The sequence below is a fragment of the Phascolarctos cinereus genome, unplaced genomic scaffold (genome assembly GCF_003287225.1).
Source record: "Phascolarctos cinereus isolate Bilbo 61053 unplaced genomic scaffold, phaCin_HiC Scaffold_5;HRSCAF=322, whole genome shotgun sequence".
Taxonomy (NCBI): domain Eukaryota; kingdom Metazoa; phylum Chordata; class Mammalia; order Diprotodontia; family Phascolarctidae; genus Phascolarctos; species Phascolarctos cinereus.
Window position 1 is genome coordinate 42,433,756 of NW_027555958.1, and position 15,977 is coordinate 42,449,732.

Consider the following 15,977-nt stretch of genomic DNA (forward strand, 5'->3'; position numbering starts at 1 on the left):
CAGTTCATTCAAGTCTTTTCAGGATTTTCTGAAATCTGCCTGTTCATCATTTCTTATTGTGCAATAGTATTCCATTACCTTCACATACCACAGCCTGCTCAGCCATTCCCCAATTGATGGGCATCCCCTCAGTTTCCAATATTTTGCCGTCACAAGAGGGCTACTGTAAATAATTTTGCCAGTGTAGGTCCTTTTCCCTTTTTGTGATGTCGTTGGGATATACATCTAGTAGCGGTATTGCTGGATCACAGGGTATGCACAGTTTGGTTGCTCTTTGGGCATAGTTCCAAATTGCTCTCCAGAATGGTTGGATCAGTTCACAACTCCACCAACAGTGCATCAGTGTCCCAATTTTCCCACATCCTTTTCAACATTTATCATTTTCCTTTTTTGTCATGTTAGTCAATATGATAGGTGGGTTGTGGTATCTCAGAGTTATTTTAGTTTGCATTTCTCTAATCAAAAGTGATTTAGAGCACCTCTTCATATTCCTGTAGATAGTTTTGATTTCTTCATCTGAAAACTGCCTACTCATATCCTTTGACCATTTATCAAGGGAGGAATGGCTTTGTTGAATGTAATTTTATTGCATTATGATCCAAAAAGAAGACATTTACTATTTCTGCCTTTTTACATTTGATTTTGAGGTTTTTATGCCCCATTACATGTTGGTGGCCCTTAAAAAATAAAAAAAAAAACAGGCTACATTCTAGGATTCTGAGATGCCCAAACTTTAAAATAGATAGATAGATAAACTAATTTTCAATACAATTGGATTCCTTTTTAACCCTATGTATTTTATTTTATGCATCTAAAAATTTTCTGAGAAGGGGACCATAGACTTCAGCAGACTGCCAAAGGGGTCCATGATGCAAAAAAGATTAAGAACCCATTTTCTAGGGAGTCAGCTGAGAAAAGAGGAAGATCACGCCTTAGAGAATGAAAATTGCTCCTTATCTTTGGGAGGGAAAAGGATGGGATTTCTTCTTCCTACCCCCCACCATCGGCCATGATCTTGAAGTCTGCCCAATAAGAAACACTGTACCCACCAGCAAGCACGCCTAATGAGTCAAGGAATGAGACACAAGGATGGTTGTGAGTTAAGAAAGAATTCATCCTGGTGATCAGGATTTGAGCTGCTAAGAAAAGGCCATGGAGCTCAGCTGAGTAAACTGCCCAATAGAGATACTGCACCCTTAAGAAGAGAAAGAACATCAGGTCTCTACAATGCTAAAGGGATGAGCTACCTCATCCACACGTGCTTGCTATGTATTGGAGCCACTAAACCATACTTACGGATCCTTACAGCTGCATATTGACTTAGAAAACCACAAATTAACATTATCTATGTTTCATTATATTATTATTTTGTTAAGTACTTTCCAAGTAAATTTTAATCTTATTTAGATCAAACTCAGGACTGCTGGGGGCATGTTTGATACCTCTGTGTCTACTCTTCCCATTGATGCTGTTTGTGATTGTGGGAGAGTGCACTCTGGATTTGTTGGGGGGATGCTGTGTTACTATTATTTGTATGATACCATATCAAATGCCTTTGTTTTTAGCTAATTGTGTCAACTGGGTATGACAGGTAGATACGTAGGCAAAGAAAGGCTCTTAAGCAATGTTCTTAAGAATATAGACCTACAGAATACCTTGAACAAGAGTATAGCATCTTCTTTGATGCTTATCCCTCAACTTACAATCTCAGGCTGAGTCAGCAAGGGATCTACTACCCCAGGTCCAAAGTACTCTATGGGCACTAAAGGTAAAGGTATAGAATGGGAGATACATCTTGTAACTTCTTTAATATCTTGGGGGGGGGGTGCTGATGTCCTCCCTTGTCACTTCTCTTCAAAATCCAACGTTTCCCCAAGGCACAGGAAGGCCAAAGACTCATTTTCTATGACATTGTGTAATATTTTATAGTTCAAAAGTGGAGTTCTCTCAAATCAGTCTGCAGCTGCCTGCAAAGACCTTTTCTGTGCCCATGTTTTCCAGAGTAACAGCACCTGAATTAAGGAGATCTGAGAAAATGACTCATTTTTCCTCTTCTTTATTAATGGTCACACATACGTGCACATGTGCACACGCTCGCGCGCACATACACACACACACACACACACACACAGACTCTCTTGTGAAGTTTTAGACTTTCCAATCTCTTTGCCCTACTCTGGGATTCTTCTCTCAACCTTCCTTTTCTCCCAAGCCAGCTGATTTGACCCAGAGTCTGTATAATCTGGCTTCTTTCTTACAGGCACATCATTCTGACCTATGTTGGTTTACTTTGGTTTCCTAGAAGGAAACAACACTATCCAGAAGAATAAAAGTATTAAAAAGATGAAACTGGAAACACCTCAGAACAACTTGATCATTTTGACCAAAGTCAACCTTCTTCTCCTTCAACTCTTCCCAAAGAAGTAATAACTTTGTGCTGAGTTGTCACTGTCCTGCATAGCTGCATGCGTACTGACAAAAAACACCAACTTCAGCTCTGTCAAGAAAGAATTCATCTGGACCGATCCAAACCTGGAAACAGCTTTTCTGCGGCAATAGACAGCCCTGAAGGAAGTCAGGGCTCACTCACCAGCCTAAATTCCAACTCACCTTCCCTCCTACAGTCTCAGTCACACCTCCACAATGGCCATTCCCAAAGTGAAGCAATGGCTACCTGGCCCAAATCAACATCCCAGATGCCACATGGAAACAGGAGACGTGGTGAGTAACATGCCTAGTGGTTCTTGGAAGAAAACAGGTCACTGTGGCAGAAACTACTAGAATACCCTTTTGGAGGTCTTCTAACAAAGGTTATTATATTATATATTATTATATATAACAATATATATTATATATTACACATATTCTATATTACTACATATTATAATAGCTAGCATTTATATAATACCTTTAAGGTTTATAAAGAATGTCATAAATATTATCATCTTTTATCCTCACAACAACCTTAGGAGATAGGTATTATTATCCCCATTTTATAGTGAAAGAAACTGAGGTAGATGGAGCTTAAGTGAGTTACTTTAAGGGAACTCAGGTTTTCCCAGCTTCAAGTCAAACATCCTATCCACCATGCTACATAGCTATTCATAGGGTATATTCCTCATGGGGTCCTTTTTTTTCAGTATGGACTAAGATAAGATGATTTGTTAGGTCCCTTCCAACTATGAAATCCTGTGGTTCAATGATACATGAGTTGAATTTGGGACCATGCCATCCACCAGTCCTGTTCTTTGCTGAGCTCTTTGTTCTCTGCTCCTTAACAAACCCTGGTGGCCAAACACACAAGTTAAACTCAATAGAACCCAACTGGATCTGTTTAATCATCATATTGGTGTTTACTATCGTATCACGATGGATACAAGGGTCGCAAGACAAAGTCTCCCTCATTGACAGCATGATACAAATCCAACATATCTCTCTAATCTGAAGATTTATTTAAATATTCATCCTAAATAAAATAAAATCATGGTCTAGGGTTAGAAAGGGGTTCAAAGTGGCCTTCATCTAGCTGTTCCCCATAGGCAACATTCCATCTCTTTTCTGCATGCTTTTGTACAAGTGATCCCCTACTACTGACGTGTACTCACTTCTTCACCTCCACCTCTTAAAACCCCTAGCTTTCTTTAAGGCCCCACTCAATCACATTCAACCCAAGAAATTTCCTAATTCTTCCTTTCTCTTTAGTTCTTAGGGCTCTCCCTCTGTATCTCTATCTCTTTCTATCTCTGCCTCTCTGTCTCTCTTTGTCTCTGTCTCTCTGTTTCTTTCTCTTTTTTTCCTCTCTCTTTTTCTCTCTCTTTCTCTGTGTGTGTATCTATGTGTGTCTCTCTGTCTCTCTTATTCTCTCTATGTCTCTGTGTGTCTCTTTCTCTCTCTCTCTGTCTCTCACTCACTTGCATTGTGCACCACTCTTTATATAATTTACGTTTATTTGTCTGCCTTGTGGAAAGAAAATTAACGAGGGATTCAGAGGAACCAAGGTCAAATCTTGCCTTCAACACGTAATACCTGTGTGTCCCTGGTCAAGTCATTTAACTCTGAGCTTCATTTTCTTCATTTATAAGGTGTGAAGCAACTTGTTCCGGATCATACAATGAGTGTCTGAAGTCAGATTTGAACTCACAAAGAGGAGTCTTCTTAACTCCAGGCCTGGGAACTAAGGAGTACCATAGTGTATACAGAGCACAGGGCCTGGAGTCAAGAAGACCTTAATTAAAATGCAACCGCAAACCCTTACTAGCAGTGTGACCCTGGACAAGTCACTTAATCTCTTTTTGCCTCAGTTTCCTCAGCTGCGATAGTAGTCACACCTACTTCCTGGGGTTTTGAGGATCAAATGAAATAATATTTGTAAAAAACTTAGCAAAGTACCTTGCACATAGTAAGCAGTCAGTAAATGTTTGTTCCCTTCCCATTCCTCTATTACAACAACTAGGAAAGTTTAGCCAGTTAATCCAATAGTCAAGAAGTTGAAGTCCCTTCATTTATAAGCTTTCCAGCTTAATGCTGCAACTGTGTCTCCTCAAGAATGTAAGTTCCCTGAGAGCCAGGCTGGTTTTCATTTTTGTCTTCAAAAATGCCAACACCTAGCGCAGGGAGGGCCTTGGACATAGCAAGCATGAATTATTTGTAGAATTAAGGCTAGATTGCCTTTAGGATTGGTTGTATAGGCAGGAGTAGGAACAGAGCCAGCTCTTACTCTTCCATCCTTACACAACAGTGGACAGGGGAAAAAGAACCAGTGCTAGAGCTTTGTATGCCTTGGTCTCTGAAATCCTAAAGATGCCAAATCCAAAGTAACATTAATCATGGGACTCAAGAAGAGCTTGTGGCAGCAGCAGCAGCAATTCGCCTCATGCAATCCCTATGACGTTTCCCTTAGGAGCAGCCTATTTCTACTTCCCCACAGTGTCCTGGATGTCCCTCTGCCCTAGGACAAACAGATTCCAAGATAAGGTATTCTGTGGGTGTAGGATTCATTATAAGGTGACCACCTCCCTTAGACAGAACTTTTTGCCATGTGATGATTTCATAGGATCATATTGCTTTCCTTGACATCGTGGCCCAAGGCTGATAAGGGTAATCAATAAGCTGGATATAATTGCCAAAGAGATGCAAGGTGAACATGACTGGACTCCACCCTAATTTCTGTACCTAGCCTGGCCTGTTGAGTGGATTTACCTAAACTCCATCATTACTTTTTTGGGATTGATGACAGATTTACCATCCACAGTGCCATGCCAAGCACGGTTTACACGGCGCCCTATGCCCATGTTCAGGCATTCAAACAGGCAGAGACTGGCACCTGAGCACCACCGCTAGACCCCTACCCTTGAAATTCAAGCCCCTTCCCAAAAATGTGGCCCTACCCTATCCAGCCTTATTTCCTTGACACCCTCACAAACTCCCTCCCAGTTGAGTAGGCTGGTGTCACCCAAGAACATACCATACTGAGCTTCATTTCTATGCCAATCCCTCATGCTATTCCTCTCACTCTTCTTGCTCCCCACAATATAACCAAATCCAATCTAATCTTCAAGTGGCCAGTTTAGTACAGAAGGAAAAGGGTTAAACCAGGAGTCAAGAGAGATTTAGTTTCAAATCTTATTTCTGATACTGGCTAGGTTAGCATGGACATAGATTCATGGTGGGCAAAACATATCAGCTGGGCTTTTACAAAATGGTGGGCTTTCAACAGGCATGAGACTCAAGGCAGAACAAGAAGTCTGGACACAGGGAATACCATGAAGAAAGGCCTAGAAGAAAGAACAAGGCCTGAACAAGGCATCATAAGTGGTCAGGAGAGCTAGAGCATAGAATTAGAGGGCTTAACCTCTCACAACCTCAATTTCCTCATCCGCAAAAAGGGTGCAATATCTAGAGGACTTACCTCACAGGATCAAGAGTTTTGCAAACCTTAAAGGGCTATATAAATGTCAGGTGTTATTATCATCACCATTGTTAATTATTACTAATACATGATTATTGTTCAAGACCTAACCCAAATGCCACCTCCTCCAAGGAGTCTTTTCTGATTATTCCAGTTCTTGCTAATGTGTCTGTCCTCTGATCTCTGTGTTATTATTCAGTCATTCAGCCATGTTCTACTCTACATGGCCCCATGAACTTGGTTTTCTTGGCAAGGGTACTAGAGTGATTTGCCATTTCCTTCTCCAGTGTGTCCTCATTTTTACAGATGAAGAACTGGGGCAAATGGGAGTGAAGTGGCTTACCCAAGGTCACATAATCTAGTTAGTATCTGAGGCTGTATTTGAACTTAGATCTTCCTGACTCCAGGTCTAATGCTCTATCCACTGCACCGCCTAGCTGCTCCCCTGATATCTTAGTACTATATAATTTAGACTTTTTAAAAGTCTGCATTACTATTTGTCCTCTGTTGTTTCATGGTTAATCTAATTCAATTCAGCCAATAATTATTGAGCACCTTCATAAGATAATAGGATTTTGGAAGGGACTTCAACTTCTTGACTATTGGATTAACTGGCTAAACTTTCCTAGTTGTTGTAATAGAGGAATGGGAAGGGAACAAACATTTACTGACTGCTTACTATGTGCAAGGTACTTTGCTAAGTTTTTTACAAATATTATTTCATTTGATCCTCAAAACCCCAGGAAGTAGGTGTGACTACTATCGCAGCTGAGGAAACTGAGGCAAAAAGAGATTAAGTGACTTGTCCAGGGTCACACTGCTAGTAAGGGTTTGCGGTTGCATTTTAATTAAGGTCTTCTTGACTCCAGGCCCTGTGCTCTGTATACACTATGGTACTCCTTAGTTCCCAGGCCTGGAGTTAGGAAGACTCCTCTTTGTGAGTTCAAATCTGACTTCAGACACTCATTGTATGATCCGGAACAAGTTGCTTCACCCTGTTTGCCTCAGAAGGAAATGGCAAACCACTCCAGAGTCTTTGCCAAGAAAACTTCATTTGGGATCACAAAGAATCTAACACAGTTGAAATGAATGAGCAACTGAAAGCTAACTAGCAACCTCCCAAATGGCCTCCATGGTGGAGAGCGCAGTGCTAAGTTTGGGGAAGACAAGATTAGATAAGACCTGTTCATTCCCCTAGTAGAATTTCTGGTGTTTAGCGAGACAGAACACTCAGAAAAAACCAAAAACATAATGTTCTATAATTCAAGATAAGCACATAGGAGAGACATATGCCAAGTGTCATGTCAAGAGGAGCAAGGGCTGTGTGAGGTTACTGGGGGAGGAGATTCTTACATCAGGCTTCATGGTAGGAATAATATGTGAGCTGGGCTTTTAAAAGATACTAGGACAATAGGCAAGAGGGTCAAGGTGGGATGGGAAGTCCAGGCACAGGGAATACCACAAAGGCCAAGGAGAAAGGATGAACATGACCTGAACAAGGCATCCTAAGTGGTCACTAAGCCAGAGCATAGACTATGAGGAGGGAAACAGTATTCAGTAAGGCTGGCAAATTATTGAGGGCCATAAGGAGCCACTGAAAAGCTCTTTTTTAAAATTTATTTATTTATAGTTTTCAACATTCACTTCCATAACACTTTGGATTTTGAATTTTCTCCCCCTCTCTTTCCTTCCCCCTCCCCAAGAAGGCATGCAATCTGATATAGACTCTACTTATGCAGTCATATTATACATATTTTCACATTAGTCATGATGTAAAGAAGAATTAGAACCAATGGGAGGAACCATAAGAAAGAAGAAACAAAACAATAAAAGGAAAGGAAAGCAAATAGCATGCTTCCATTTGCATTCCATCAGATTCCAAAGTTCTTTCTCTGGATGTGGATAGCATTTTCCATTGTAAGTCTTTTGGAGTTGTCTTAGAACCTTGCATTGCTGAGAAGAGATAAGTCTATCAAAGTCAGTCATTGCATAATGTGGTTGGTACTGTACACCACGTTCTCCTGGTTCTTCTTATTTCACTCAGCATCAGTTCATATAAGTCTTTCATTGAAAGGTTCTAAGCCACAGAAGTGACACGACCAAATAGAGTATACATGAAGAAGGTTAATCTAACAGCCTTATGAAGGATGGATTGGGCAGAGAAGAGATGGTGGGAAGGCCTGTTGGGAAGTTACCACAATAATTTAGGAAAGTCAATCAGTCAGTAACCTGAGGACCCTTCCAAATCTAGATCTAAAATCTTGTCATCCCATGAAACACAAGTTCATATGATTTATTAGGCTCCTACTATGAATCAGACACTGGAGACACAAAAACAAAAATGAACTAGTGGTCTCTGCCTTCAATGAGCTTGAATTCTATATTAAGAATGTAATAAACATTGGGTGAATGGTGGCACCACTGACACCATGTAATGGAGTCTAGTTTTAGAGAAAAAAAGGGCACAGGGCAGAGACTTGAGAGAATTCATGCTTAATGGGATGACAAATGGAGATGAAGCAAAAGAGATTAAGAAAAAATTATCAGACATGTAGAAAAAGAATCAAAGTCCTTTTCAGAAGAGAAAATTTAAATTGAATTGAATTAAATTAAAGGTTAACAGAGTCCAGCACACACACAAGAAATTTTGGCCACTAATAAAGTTTAGATTGTCAAGACATGAGCTCTCAAATTGACTTTTCAAAAGAAAACACATACAGAATGGCATCAGCTTCTGCAATTTACTGTTCAGTCTGCAGCACAGGGCAGACATCTCCACAGGTTGAGCAGATATCTATGAAGAGGCTATTTGGCTTCCAAGTTTCCAGTTCTCCTGGTCTAAGAGGGAGCAGCAACCACAGGGACTTTCTGAGCAGCTTCCTTCTTGGCAGGATAAGCTTGTAATACTGAAATCACTTCCTCTCCCTTTGGACAGGGAGATTCCAGGGACTCCAGCATGGGCAGCAGTTCTGAACTGTCAATGTCTAGCTGCATACCTGTGATCTTCTTTGCTAAACTATGAAACGTGGCTTAAATCAATGGTAACAAAGGCTCTCCCACCATCTACTTCTTTTCCTTCAGAGGAGTAGAAGCCAAGATGGAAACTTGTAAGGGGCTCCAGGCCCTGTACACGAACTGCAGGCTAAGGTGCCTAAAAAGGCTGGATGAGGCCTTCGGACATTTGAAGAATATTTTTAAGGACAGATACTGTAGGTTCAGGATAGCAAAGGGTCTGAGATAAATTTTGCACAGGTGAGGACTCCAACTCACTGAGGTATAATAGGGATACCATGGGAAGCCTCGGCTTTACTGGTAGGAGCCTGATGGCAATGAGTTGGGCATGACCCAGACTGGCCCACGGCATCTGACTCTCCTTGGAAGCCGTGAGGTCTCCCGAGTTGTTGCCATCGTGAATTATGTTTATCTGGGCTATTTGATTGGGTGCATAATAACAAAGTCTATTCTGAGCCTGGGCCACTGCTAGCATGAAGTAACCCTCCCAAGAGTCAGCTGAAACTGATTGATGATACTGTTATCAGAAAGAGCTCTCATTCCTGCTGCATGTACTGATTTGTTAAAGATGGGCTTTTCTTTCTTCTTTCTTCTGGGCAAGTGTGACATATAGCAGCTTAGAGACCACCATGCACTCATTCATTTCTGTCACTGCTTTGCTAACCTCATCAAGTGAGGAAAAGCAGACAAAGCCAAAACCTTTGCTTCACCCATCTTTGAGCATCACATTGGCACCAGTAATTGATCTGAAAGGAGAAAATCCCTTTCTTAATTTTTCATCATCAGCAGTGTTATCCAGGTTGTTAGGATAGAGATTCATGCCCCAGTAGTAGCTAATTCTCTCCTGTTTTAGCTGCTCAATTTCCATTTTAACTCAGCCTGGAATTCAACTTTATTCAACTTTTTTTCTCTGCCCAGACTACCGATACCACTTTCCAAAAGATGTCTTTTCAACAAGTTTTCTCAAAACTCACAAAACCAAAGCCTTTGAATTTCCCCCTAGGGTTGGTTGTCATTTTTACACTGAGTTTTATGATATCTGCTGAAAAGTCCCTCTAATCTTTCATCATCCATGTCATCTCCAACATATTTGATACAAACATTGGTGAATTCCTTTGCTCTGGCTCTCAGCTTACCTTCCTACTCTTTCCTTGACTTGAATCCACCAACAAACATTTTGCAGTCCTTGAAAATCATGCCTTTCTTCATCTCCATAGCCCTATCTGCAGCATCCTGGGTCTCAAAGTGCACAAATGGGTAATCACTATGCTCATCACACACCACTTTGTAGGACAAGATTTCACCAAATGCTGCTAAGCTGTCACAAAGTATCTTATTAGGTATAGATTTATCCAGGTTTTTAATAATGATAATGATGATGATGGTGATTGCTAACCTTTATATAGTGCTTTTTATTATGTGCCAGGCCCTGTGCTAAGTGCTTTATGATTATTATCTGATTTGAGCTTCACAACATCCCTGGGAAGTAGGTGCTATTTTTATTCAGATCCATTTTACAGTTGAGGAAACTAAGGCAGACAGCAGTCCCAGAGTCAAACAGCTGAGTGTCTGAGGTTGAATTTGAATTCTGGGTTTCCTGACTCCAGGATCAGCTTTTTACCCACTAGCTGTTTTGAATGAAAATGGTTCCATCTCCAAATTTCCTCAATGAGAGATCCCACTGCAGTGATACAGATTGGTTTGCTTTCAATTACCTTAAGTTCGTGGTATCCAAGGCCCATTCAGCATCTGCTGGCTGCTGGGAGTTGTCACAGAAATCCCCAGAAATTCCCCTGGTAATCACATCTCTGCAGATCTGAATGGGGAGCACAGGTCTAACAGAGCTGAACTTCTCCTACACCATGATTCCAATGACACTTGAGTACCTCATCTACATGGAGGGAGGCCATGGGGTAACTTCCAGCCAGCAGGATCCACTCCCCTTCCCCCAATACTCACCAGGAGTGATTCTTTTTGGAACCAAGGCAAGAAGAAAAGACATTCAAAATTTTGGCTGAGGCCAAAATTTAGTAAACAGACAAGGGCAAGAGAAAGTCTAAGGCTCTAAGCTGAGCAGGGAAGGACTGTCAACAACCAGGAAATGGTTTTGAAGCCTAAAGAAAACATAGAGAAACAGATTTTCTTGGAATCACAGTAACATGGTAAGGGAGATATCGAGCTACCGAGAACAGCTCAAACCAAATTTGGATTTTTTTCTCCCCTTTCCTGGGTCATGTCCAGTATTTAACCTTTCCAGCAAAAATTCTGAATCTCTAAATAGAATTTCCCTTGCTCCTCTAAATTTTAATGAATGCCAAAGCTGACCTGTGGTCTGCTCCCCCACAAAGCTTGCCCATTTAAAGAGCTTTTAATAACAACATCCCTGTTTCAATAAGGTCCTTTTTCTAGAAACCTTGGGGTGGGGGGGGGGTTTAAAATAAAAACACCAGCAGTAAGCTACAGGCCAAAGAGGAGAAGAGATGTATCTGCCTGATCCGTTCAGTGCGCTGCAGACTGGTTGCGACAGCCGTGGACTTGTCGGGAAGGCGGACTCCCCCGCGTGGAGGGGAAGGAGCCACGCGCAGCAAGCCCGTGGACGCGGGAAAGGGCAGGTGCGGGGGGGGGGGGGAGAAGGTGACTGCAGAGAACATGAAGGGGCTGAGGACGGAGAGAGGAGAGGAACACGTAGGGGCACACACGTGGAAGGCGGACACGGACACAGACGGGCGAGGACCGACACGTCGGGGCGGGGGACAGACACACATTTTCCGAGCGAGGGCAGAAGGACAGACACGCGGCTGTTTGGGAGTCAAACAGGCGGCCAAGGGGCGGAGGCGGCAGTGGCGAGGACAAATGGACGGGTGGGGCAAAGGTGTTCTCTGTGGACGCCACAGGAATAGATTAAATAGATGACAGATAGGTAAATGATAGGTAGATAGATGGATGGACGGATAGACGGGGACGGGCTGGCGGACGGACGGACGTATAGACGGTCAGATGAGGGGGAGAAAGGGAGAGAGACAGACAAACAAAAAGGGACAAAAAGACAGAGAGAGAGAGAGAGAGAGAGAGAGAGAGAGAGAGAGAGAGAGACAGAGAGAGAGAGAGAGAGACAGAGAGAGAGAGAGAGAGAGAGAGAGAGAGAGAGAGAGAGAGAGAGAGGAGAGAGAGAGAGAGAGAGAGAGAGAGAGAGGAGAGGAGAGAGAGAGAGAGAGAGAGAGAGAGAGAGAGAGAGAGACAGAGAGACAGAGAGAGAGAGAGACAGAGAGACAGAGACGGAGAGAGGGAGAGGGAGAGAGAGAGAGGGAGAGAGAGACAGAGGGAGAGAGAGGGAGAGGGAGAGAGAGAGAGAGAGGGAGAGAGAGAGAGAGAGAGAGAGAGAGAGAGAGAGAGAGAGAGAGAGAGAGAGAGAGAGAGACGGAGAGGAGAGGGAGAGGGAGAGGGAGAGGGAGAGGGAGAGGGAGAGGGAGAGGGAGAGGGAGAAGAGAGAGAGAGAGAGGAGAGAGAGAGAGAGAGAGAGAGAGAGAGAGAGGAGGGAGAGGGAGAGGAGAGGGAGAGGGAGAGGGAGAGGGAGAGGGAGAGGAGAGGGAGAGGGAGAGGAGAGGGAGAGGGAGAGGGAGAGGAGAGGGAGAGGGAGAGACAGAGGGAGAGGGAGAGAGAGAGAGATTTTGCCGGCTGCTCCAGTTTTGTTTTTACTGTAAAGGGGAGAGGAGGGAGCGGCGTTAAGGATTTTTTTTTTTTTTGGACTGGGGGAAGATTGGCTAAGTGGGTCAGCAGTGTTCTGGGGCCACCTGCTGGCTGTTCTATTAACGGAATTTCCAAGTAGCTGAGCTGTAAGATTTCTTTCGCTAGAGAGGAGAAATCCCAGAGCCCCGGCCCCGGAGCCAAAAAGTATGATCGTAGCCGGTCCCTCTGGGTGCACAGCGAGCAACCTGAAGTTTCCAAAACTCTCAAGACAAAAAGAGGCCAGGTGCATGTTCTTATTCTCTTGGCTCCTAGTGACTCCCCACTAGGTGAAAACAAGCAATTTCATAAGGTGTAGTTTTATTACTTGTCACAGAATGAAGTTTTGTTGATCAAAGAAAACAAATCTGGTCTCAGAAGGGAAGACTTTGGAAGTAAGGGCACACCCTCGGACCCAGCCCTATTAGGCTTATATTCCCCCCCCCAAAAAAAAGAGATTTTAAAGATAATAGCCCATATGTACAAAAATATTTATCATACCTCTTTTATAGTAGCAAAACCAAAAAAACTAAGAGGTAAGATGGAGGTATCAACTGGGAAATGGCTGAACAAACAATACTGCCCCAACACGGTGAGATAGGGGATGTTACTATGCTCAGTTTACAGATGAAAAGACGCAGGCAAACAGAAATTAAGTGACTTGCCCAGAGTCACACAGCTAGTAAGCGTCTAAGGTTGCATTTGAACCCAGGGCTTTCTAGCACCAGGCCACGTAGCTGCCCATAAGGTACAGGAATACAGTGGAATACTAAATGACATAAAGCATGACAAAAGGGATGATTTCAGTGAAACTTTGGAAAACTTGCACAAACTACATAGAGCAAAGTAAGCAGAATTAGAGCAGTTTATACAAGAAAAACAATATTGTTTAAAAAAAACCACTTTGAAAGACTTAAGAACTCTGAGGAATGCAGACAACGAGCCACAATTCCATAAGCCTCCCCATGAAACATGGTGCCCAGCTCCTGGCAGCGAGATGATGGACTCGGTTTGACCAGTGTGGGGATGTGTTTTGTTTGCTATTTGCTACATGGCTTCTGTTGTTATTTCTTTCTTTCTTTTTAACGTAGTGGGATGGGGGTGGGGGAATAATCGTTTCTGTAACATATATTTTATCATCTGATCCTCACAATAAACTTGCCAGGTCCACTATGCCACCAGCTACTTCTATGAGAAAGGAAGAGGTAGGAAAAATTGATTACTGTTCTTTGAAAAAAATTAAGAAATAAAGTGAAAGTACCCACCAATATGCAATGCTTTCCAAAGAATTTCAGCCTCTCCCTCCTACACACCTGCCCATTTTCAGGCCTGCTTGTATAGCTGGTCTGTGATGCCCCCTAAAAGTCCCTATAAGCTCTGATTCAGAGGTAGCTAGATAGTGCTGTGGATAGAGGTCTGGGACTGGACTCAGGAAGACCTGAGAGTAAATCCACCTCAGACATTTACTATCAGTGTGATCGAAAGCAAGTCACTTAACCTCTCTCTGACTCAGTTTCCTCTACTGTAAAATAGAGATAGTAATAGTACCTACCTCACAGAGTTGTGAGGATTAAATTGGATAATATTTATAAAGTGCTTAGCACAATGCCTGGCTAATGTCCAGCACTTCATGACCCCATTTGGGGTTTTCTTGGCAAAGATAGTGGAGTGGTCTGCTATTTCCTTCTCCAACTCATTTGATAGATGAGGAAACTGAGATAAACAGGGTGAAGTGACTTGCCCAAGATCACACAGCTAGTAACTGTCTGGGATCAGATTTGAACTCAGGAAGATGAGTCTTCCTGACTTCGGGCCAGCACTCTATGCACTACAGCACCACTTAGCTGCCCTTCAATGCCTGGAACATAAGTGTTTAGTAAATGCTTGTTCCTTTCTCCCCTCCCCCCACCCCCCACCCCCACCTCCTTCAGGTAATGGTGACTATTACTCCTCACCCTAGCTGCAGCAGCTAACATCTTAGGGTGATTTGAAAGATCCCATTCTGAGAAATTATTTGGTTCCTTTTAGGTCCTACTTGTAATTTTATTGATATAGGAATTCCCCAATGAGAAAACTCCCTCTACCAGTCCAGATTGTCAACTGTTCTTCAATTTAGAGTCTTAAGGAGTTGCCTAGGACACTGAGAAATTCATCGGTGTGCCCAAAATCACAGCCACTGTGTGTCAGGGAGGATTTGAACCCAGATCTTCCTGATTCTGAGGGTCACCTACCCATTACTCTCTTCTGCCTTTAACTTGAGGCTTAAGAGAGATAAATTTGGGAGAAGTGAGGGTGTTTTTCCAGCTGCTGGGCAAATGAAGACAGCAGGCTTGGATTAAGGACACCCCTCCCAGCGGTGTGAGGGACAAAGGATATCTTGGAGCTTTGTAGCCATTGTGTTTGAACCTGGTACTCCAAGAGAGACACACTTTGGGAGGTGGAGGGGAGCAGGATCCCTGTTCCCTCTGTGAGGGGCAGTGGCAAAGGAGAGCACCCTGGAGAGTGGGGAAAGGTTCAATAAAGCTGCATAGCTAGGGTCACAGGGTAGGCAGACCTCTAAAACTGTAGTTGGTCATTTACATTCAGAACTGCCTGACACGTAACACCTTGGAAGCCTTACTCTCTTGGGCAGACAGAGATGAATGAGATAAAGGAAGGAAACTGAGGCTCACAGACATGGCCAGAGTCCCACAATTAATAAGTATCAAAAGCAGGATTGGGACCCATATTTTCCTTAAGTTCCAACACTATATTAACTATCGCAGGCTGCCTGCCTACTTCAAAGGAATTTAGTGAGTGTTATTTAGTGATAAAGTTCAAATCACCATACAAACAAAAAATGATGACAAGGACTTCATGAAAAAGGACAATTTTTAATCCAAAGACGTGAGACCCTAATGGTGGAATTTCAGGTACTGGGCCTTCTCTGGGGCAGATAGATACAGAGGCCTTCCTGGGTGCCTCTTAAATCTCAGTTTAGGTCACCGGGACCCTAGGAGAGGGTGGATTAGGGATAAAGTAGATAAAGCACTATATTTGTAGTACTCAAGACACAAAGGGACTAAGGAGCAATGCTGGAGGAAATATGGAGGCCATCATGCCACCTGCTGGGAGCTGTCCAGAACTGCAGGAGTCCATCATGCCACCTGCTGAGAGCTGCCCAGAACTGCAAAGGGTCATGTCCTGCCAGCTTGCGAATGATACTTTTTCTATGTTCTTCGGAAGGGGTTACTCATTGGCGGGTGCTTTCATTTTATTTTTTAATTAATTCTTTTCCATTAACAGTAATCATTTTCCTTACCTTCCCTCATAGAAGCACCTGGTGGCACAGTGG

The 15,977-nt window shown here is 42.9% G+C and overlaps 1 pseudogene; it reads right to left on the reverse strand.

The window, feature by feature from the left end:
* Positions 1 to 8,746: 8,746 nt before the first annotated feature.
* Positions 8,747 to 11,685, reverse strand: LOC110217081 (polyadenylate-binding protein 4-like; annotated as a pseudogene).
* Positions 11,686 to 15,977: the final 4,292 nt, after the last annotated feature.